An 8,081-nucleotide genomic window follows, 5' to 3' on the forward strand; every position below is an offset into this window, starting at 1 on the left:
AGACCGGGTCAGGACGGCAGATTTCCTTCCCCTAAAGGACATTAGTGAACCAGATGGGGGTTTTACAACTGGCCTGTTTCCTGTCATCATCATCACTGATGCTACTAATTTTTTTATTCCAGATTTATTTAATTAACTGAATTTAAATTCGGCACAACATCGTTGGGTACAATAGGGAATGATTTAGCTCACTGGGCTCAATCGCTGGCTTTTAAAGCAGGCCAGCAGTACGGTTCGATTCCCGTACCAGCCTCCCCGAACAGGCGCCAGAATGTGGCGACTAGGGGCTTTTCACAGTAACTTCATTGAAGCCTACTCGTGACAATAAGCGATTTTCATTTTTTTCATTTCATTGTGGGCCGAAGGGCCTGTACTGTGCTGTACAGTTCTATGTTCTATAAATTGCTCAACTGTCATTGTGGGATTCTATTATTAATCCAGGCCTCTGGATTGCGAGTAACATAATGGCTGTGCTCCCGTACCAGTCTCTGTGTATATATGATTGTATCTTTGTAACTCACTGCGCAGGAAGAGGTGATTATTGCACAACTGAGACCAGCCAATTAATACATAGTGTGTTATTGCTCTGAAAATCTCCTGAGAAAGAGGGACTGATACATCACTCAGGATGTAGATAAAACACTGGGCGCGAGAGGGACGCACTCTAGTCTGTAAAGATATAGCTCCCTGAGAGGGGAGTCTGAGACTATCTGTCCCCCAGGGGTGGAACTGAGACACAAATCAGCATATTGATGTATCACCCCCGAGAGACTCCTGTAAATGCACAGGTATTTTGTTGTAAATTGGGCAAATAATGTTCTGTTTTGAGGACACCTTTTGTAAGCGTTGAGGTTAATATTTGCTCTACATTGTCTGTCTGACTGATGAGTCAGAGTGTTTAATAAAGCTTTTGCTCTCTTGACATCTTCCTTATTTCTTGTTTTGTTACTCCGGATGATTGGGGGGAGCCGGTGTGAAAGATAACGGCGTGGAGGATTGTCCTTGTTGTCCAACAAAAAACAGCACCTTGAATAATATGGTCCCTCTATCCCATCTGCTATCTAATATTGTTCAGGTAGCCTCAACATCGGCTCCAATCAATTTGATGGGGGGGGGGGGGGGGGGGGAGAGAACAGGAACACAATGGTACAATCCGGCTGGAGGCTGATTAGTTCCACCTCAAACCTAATGGAGGACACAGACGGAACCTGATTTGTTTATCACTAAAAAGCATAATGCACCTTGGCCTATGAATCAAGCAATAGTACATCAGAATTTACAGTACAGCTACCTCAGTGAAGTCGTCAAATAGAAGAGCTGATTTTAAAGGAGCAGCAACTGCTGTTTGAAGATTGTGGCAGGAATGTCGCATAATCCCGATCCCCTTAATAATCAAGAACCTATTTATCTCTGTCTAAAAGACCCTCAGTTATTTGGCCTCCACAGCCTTCTGCGGCAAAGAGTTACACAGATTCACCACCCTCTGGCTGAAGAAATTCTTTCTCATCCCTGTTGAATAGGGTTGTCCCTTTAGTATGAGGCTGTGACCTCGGGTACTAGTTTTTCCTACTAGTGGAAACATCCTCTCTATATCCACTCTATCCAGGCCTCTCAGTATTCTGTAAGTTTCAATAAGATCCACCCTCATATGACAAACCCTTCATTCCAGGATCATTTCATAGAATTTACAGTGCAGAAGGAGGCCATTCGGCCCATCATGTTAGCACTGGCTCTTGGAAAGAGCACCCTACCCAAACCCACACCTCCACCCTATCCCCATAACCCAGTAACCCCACCCAACACTAAGGGCAATTTTGGCCACTAAGGACAATTTAGCATGACCAATCCACCTAATCTGCACATCTTTGGAATGTGGGAGGAAACCGGAGCACCCGGAGGAAACCCACGCGCACACGGGGAGAACGTGCAGACTCTGCGCAGACAGTGACCCAAGCCAGGAATCGAACCTCGGACTCTGGAGCTGTGAAGCAATATCGTGCTGCCCTATATCATTCTTGTGAACCTCCTCTGGACCCTTTCCAAGGCCAGCACATCCTTCCTTAGATATGGGCACAACACTTCACATTATTCCAAGTGGGATCTGACCAGGCCCTAATTCTTGTGAACCTCCTCTGGGACGCTTCCTGCCTCCAGTGACCACTGAAAGATCATCACAAATGCCTCCACAATCTCCTCAGCTACCTCCTTCAGAACCCTGGGGTGTAGTCCATCCAGTCCAGATGATTTATCCACCTTCAGACCTTTCCGTTTCCCCAGAACCTCCTCCTTAGTAATGGTCACTCACGTCTGCCCCCTGGTTCTCCTGGAGCTCTTGCATCCCACTAGTGTCTTCCCCTGTGAAGACTGATGCAAAGTAACTATTCAATTCTTCTACCATTTCTTTCTTTCCTATTATTACTTCTCCAGCCACGTTATCCAGTGGTCCAATGTCAATTCCTGCCTCTCTCTTCCCGTACCAGCCTCTCCGGACAGGCGCCGGAATGTGGCGACTAGGGGCTTTTCACAGTAACTTCATCGAAGCCTACTCGTGACAATAAAGCAATGTTCAATGTTCAGTTATATATCAAAAAAACCTCTTCCAAACTTCTTTTATATTACTAGCTAGTTTGCACTCATATTTTATCTTCTCCCCCACTTATTGCTTTATTGGTTGTCCTCTGCTCACTTTTTTTTAATAAATGTTTTTATTCTCCATTTTCACATTTTCCTTCAAAATTTACACCCCACCCACAGACAGTAAACAGTAACAAATACAAAATCAATCCCCTTAACAATAACAACAATCCCATCCTCCCGCCACCCCAAACAACGGCCCACCTGTCAATATATGCATCCAATAAAACAAACCTTCCCACGGTGGAAACAAAAAAACAATGGAGAAAAAGAGAAAAGGAGTCCGGGACCGCCCATGGTCACCACCGAGTCCACTCCCCCCCCCCCCCCCCCCCCCCCACCACCACCACCACCACCATACTCAACGCCATCCAACCTCTGAAAGACTACCGTACATGATACGCAAGAGTTGTAAACCGCCCCCCCCCCCTCCCCAACTCCTCCCGTCCACTGCCTCTTGTGGAACTCCTCCCCCCAATCTCGGTCCCTTCCCCCCAGCTTTCCACCCCGGCTAGACCACACAGACCCTGTTCTGCCAGGCTCCCATGGCCGCAGCCCCTCCCCCCACCTCACTCCCGTTCACTGGCCGGCTTAGACCGGCCAGCGTAGAGGTCCCCGCCCAGGTCCCTTTCCCCCTTGCCCGGCCTTAGGAAAGCCCAGAAATCACCTTTTAGCGCACAAACCTTGCATATCCACCTGCACCCCAAAGAGCCCTCACTTTGAATGAAAGTCCCATCACTTCCCTTGTCCAAATATATACAACATTGGCTCCTTTAGCCCATACGCCCGCACGCGGTGAAACAAAAAAATTTTTTTTTTTTTTTTTTTAAATTTAGATTAGCCAATTATTTTTTCCAATTAAGGGGCAATTTAGCTTGGCCAATCCACCTACTCTGCACATTTTTGGGTTGTGGGGGCGAAACCCACGCAGACACGGGGAGAACGTGCAAACTCCACACGGACAGTGACCCAGAGCCGGGATCGAACTTGGGACCTCAGCGCCGTGAAGCGGTTGTGCTAACCACTAGGCCACCGTGCTGCCCTTGGTGAAACAAAAAAAAGAAGAAAATACAGTCATGAGGTTACATCGGCACATGGCCATTTCTCAATTTCTCAGTTTTGCCACAGTCCTTCTGCCTTGTCCTCTGCTCACTTTTAAAGGCTTCCCAATCCTCTGTTTTCCCACCTTGTCATCTCTGACTTTTGCTTTTATGCTGACCTTGACATCCCGCGTCGGCCATGGACGCCTTGTCCTCCCCTTAGCATGTTTCCTCCTCCTTGGGATGAATTTCTGTTGTGCCTCCCAAATAACCCCCAAAAGCTCCTGCCATTGCTGTTCCACTGTCTTCCCTGCTCGGCTCCTTTTCCAATCATAGGGTGCATGACAGGACCGGAGGGGGTCCACCTGAATTGCGCCCCCTCACCGTTCATGAAGAGAGGGCCCTGGACCTTGCAGCCGGGCCCGAGGACTGGGAGGTTGCGGATGCAGAGAACGGGGGCACAGCACCAAGTGAGACCCCTCACTGCCTGCCCCCATCCCCACCCCCCTCCCCCCCACCCCTGTCTGCATGTCTAACCATGCATGCTGTATTGTGTATTGCAGGACCAAACATCGACCCACCAATCCCTGCGGATACCGACCGCCCCCAGGACGTGCCAGGGCGACCACACGCCAGGGACCGACCCGGACAATGAGGCGTACGACGCCCCCACCTAATTCCTTGGCACCCATGAGTCAGGGATAGACCTGGACCACCAGGCATACGCCACCCCCATCTAGTGCCAGTGCGGCGACGCTGTAGGGCCACACCCAGCGACGGGGAGGGCAGCCACACCAACAGGCCCAGGTCCCAGTCGACCCAGGACACTGACACACAGAACACAACTACCCAGGACACCCACACACAGGACACAACCACCCAGGACACCCACACAGAGGACACAACCACCCAGGACACTGAGACACAGGACACACCCACCCAGGACACAACCACCCAGGACACCCACACACAGGACACACCCACCCAGGACACTAACACACAGGACACAATGTTAGAACCAACAATTCTACGGACACGCGCTTGTAGGATTAGAATAGCGGTTTTAATATACTTACAACAGAGCCAGCCTGTTATCCGTTGAACTTTCGGTGAACTGGCCGGCTGACCCTGTGGCACTGATCTTTATACAGCAGCTCCCGGGGGAGGAGTCCTGGGCAGAGCCAAGGGAGAAGTACAACTCTCGAGCATTCCCAGAGCTACTCCCCCTGGTGGTCAGGTAGTGCAACTGCACTTACAACATAGACACATATATATACAGATTATAATCCGGTGTGAATCACATTCACCACATTCAGCCCCTGTGAAAAAAATCGAGTCCAGCAGGGGTGGTGGCTCACAGCGTTAGTCTGTCCGGTGGACGAATTGTTCTTTTCGATCTGCGGAGCACCGGGGTTGCAGCCTCTTGCGGTGGTTGGATGGATGTTGAGAGCTGGGGTACGATGGCAGACTCTGGGGCGGGTCTCGTCCAAACTTTATACACCTCTGGCTCGACCGGAGACTGGGGGCACTGGGGGCGGGCTGGTTCTGGCGCGTGGAACCGGTGGGGTGAGCTTGCGGAATCGGGAGCGCGAGAGGGCGGCAGCATAGGGAACGGGGTAGGGGGTTCCTCAGTGGGGGTGGGGGGGGGGGCTGGATCCAGCGGGTGCCAGGTCCCGAAGGGATACTGTGTCCTGGCGACCATCCGGGAACTCCACGAATGCATACTGGGGGTTGGAATGGAGGAGGCGTACCTTTTCAACAAGGGGGTCAGTTTTGTGCCCCCTGACGTGCTTCCTCAGGAGGACCGGGCCTGGTGTCCTCAGCCACGCCAGAAGTGAGACTCCCGTGGTAGTGCCCCTAGAAAAAATGAAGAGTCGCTCGTGAGGGGTTTCATTTGTAGCTGTACAGAGGAGAGATCTGATAGCATGGAGCGCGTCTGGGAGGACTTCTTGCCATTGGGAGACTTGGAGTTTTCTAGACCAGAGGGACTGCAGGACGGTCTTCCAGACCGGCGCGTTCTCCCTCTCCACCTGCCCATTCCCCCTGGGGTTGTAGCTGGTAGTCCTGCTCGAGGCGATGCCCTTGTCGAGCAGGTACTGACGCAGCTCGTCGCTCATAAAGGACGAACCCCGGTCGCTGTGCACGTAGCTGGGGAAACCGAACAGGGTGAAGACACTATGCAGGGCCCTAATGACTGTGTGGGAGGTCATATCAGGGTATGGAATGGCAAAAGGGAATCAGGAGAACTCGTCGATGATGTTGAGGAAATAAATGTTCTTGTTACTGGAGGGGAGTGGACCTTTGAAATCGATTGCAAGGCGTTCAAAGGGCCTAGAAGCCTTGACCAGGTGGGCCCTGTCTGGTCTATAGAAATGCGGTTTGCACTCCGCACAGATCGGACAATCCCTGGTGACCGCTTTTACCTCCTCGTTGGAGAAAGGCAGGTTTCGGGCTCTGATGTAGTGGGCGAGCCGGGTGACCCCTGGATGGCAGAGGTCCACGTGGATGGCTTTCAGACGGCTGATCTGCGCGCTGGCGCATGTCCCGCGGAATAGGGCATCCGAGGACTCGTTGAGCTTTCCCGGTCGATATTTAATATCGTAACTATAGGTGGAGAGTTCGATCCTCCACCGAAGGATTTTATCATTTTGAATTTTGCCCCTTTGCGAGTTGTCAAACATAAAGGCAACCGATCGTTGGTCGGTGATGAGGGTGAACCTCCTACCTGCGAGGTAGTGCCTCCAGTGTCGGATAGCCTCCACGATGGCTTGTGCTTCCTTCTCGACTGAGGAGTGTCGGAGTTCTGAAGCGGATAGGGTACGGGAGAAAAATGCAACGGGCCTCCCTGCCTGATTTAAAGTGGCTGCTAGCGCTACCTCTGAGGCGTCGCTCTCAACCTGAAAGGGCGTGGATTCATCCACCGCCTGCATGGCTGCTTTGGCGATGTCGTCCCTGATGCAGCTGAAGGCCTGGCGCGCCTCAGCTGACAGGGGAAATTGTGTGGCCTTAAAGAGTGGGCGGGCTTTGTCCGCATATTGAGGGACCCACTGGGCGTAGTATGAAAAGAACCCCAAGCACCGTTTGAGGGCCTTGGGGCAATGAGGGAGGGGGAGTTCTAAGCATGCGGTCCGGGTCTGGGCCCAGGACACCGTTCTCCACGATGTAGCTGAGGATGGCCAGTCTGTTTGTGCGGAAAACGCATTTCTCCTTGTTATAAGTGAGATTTAATTTCTGTGGTGTCTGGTGAAAACGGTGGAGGTTGGCGTCGTGGTCCTGCTGGTCATAGCCGCAGATGGTAACATTGTCCAGATACGGAAACGTGGCCCGTAGCCCGTACTGGTCTACCATTCGGTCCATTGCTCGTTGGAACACCAAAACCCCGTTAGTGACGCCGAAAGGGACCCAGAGGAAATGGAAGAGGCGGCCATCGGCCTCGAATGCCGTGTAGTGGCGGTCCTCCAGGCGGATTGGGAGCTGGTGGTATGCAGACTTCAGATACACTGTGGAAAAGAGCCGGTACTGGGCGATCTGGTTTACCATGTCTGCAATCCTGGGGATGGGATACGCGTCTAGGAGCGTAAAGCGATTTATGATCTGGCTATAGTCGATGACCATGCGAAATTTTTCCCAAGTCTTGACGACCACCACCTGAGCTCTCCAGGGACTATTACTGGCCTCTATGATCCCCTCACTGAGCAGCCGTCGGACCTCCGTTCGGATAAAGACCCTATCCTGTAGGCTGTATCGCCTGCTGCGAGTAGCTACTGATTTGCAATCTGGAGTGAGATTGGCAAAGAGAGGAGAGGGGGCGATGCGCAGCGTGGCTAGGCTGCAGATAGTGAGTGGGGGCAGGGGCCCGCCGAAGCTGAGGGTGAGGCTCTTGAGGTTGCACTGGAAATCCAGGCCTAATAAGAGTGGTGCGCAGAGGTCAGGCAGGACATAAAGTTTAAATTTAGAATAACTAGCGCCTCGAATTGTGAGCGTAGCGACAGTGCGTCCTTGGATTTGGACTGAGTGGGAGCCCGAAGCGAGGGCGATAGTTTGGCTCACCGGAAAAATAGAAAGCGAACAGCGTCTTACCAGTTCTGGATGTATAAAGCTCTCGGTGCTCCCGGAGTCAAAGAGGCATGGCGTGCTGTACCCGTTGATCTGGACCTCCGCCATCGAACTTCATAGGTGCTTGGGGCGGGATTGATCCAGGGTGACCGCGTTGAGTTGCGGGCCGCGTGGTGAGTGCCCGGGGAAGTCGTATTCTCCAGACGAGCTTTCTGAGCATGCCGATGGAGATGGGGCCCGTGGATCGCACGTGGTGAGCGGCGAGGAAGATGGCAGCCCCCATGAGTCGCACGTGGCCGGCCGCATGGTGGGGTTTGCCAAGATGGCGGCCCCCATGGATCGCACGTGGCG

This window comes from Scyliorhinus canicula, chromosome 8 (assembly GCF_902713615.1).
Source record: "Scyliorhinus canicula chromosome 8, sScyCan1.1, whole genome shotgun sequence".
NCBI classification, from domain to species: domain Eukaryota; kingdom Metazoa; phylum Chordata; class Chondrichthyes; order Carcharhiniformes; family Scyliorhinidae; genus Scyliorhinus; species Scyliorhinus canicula.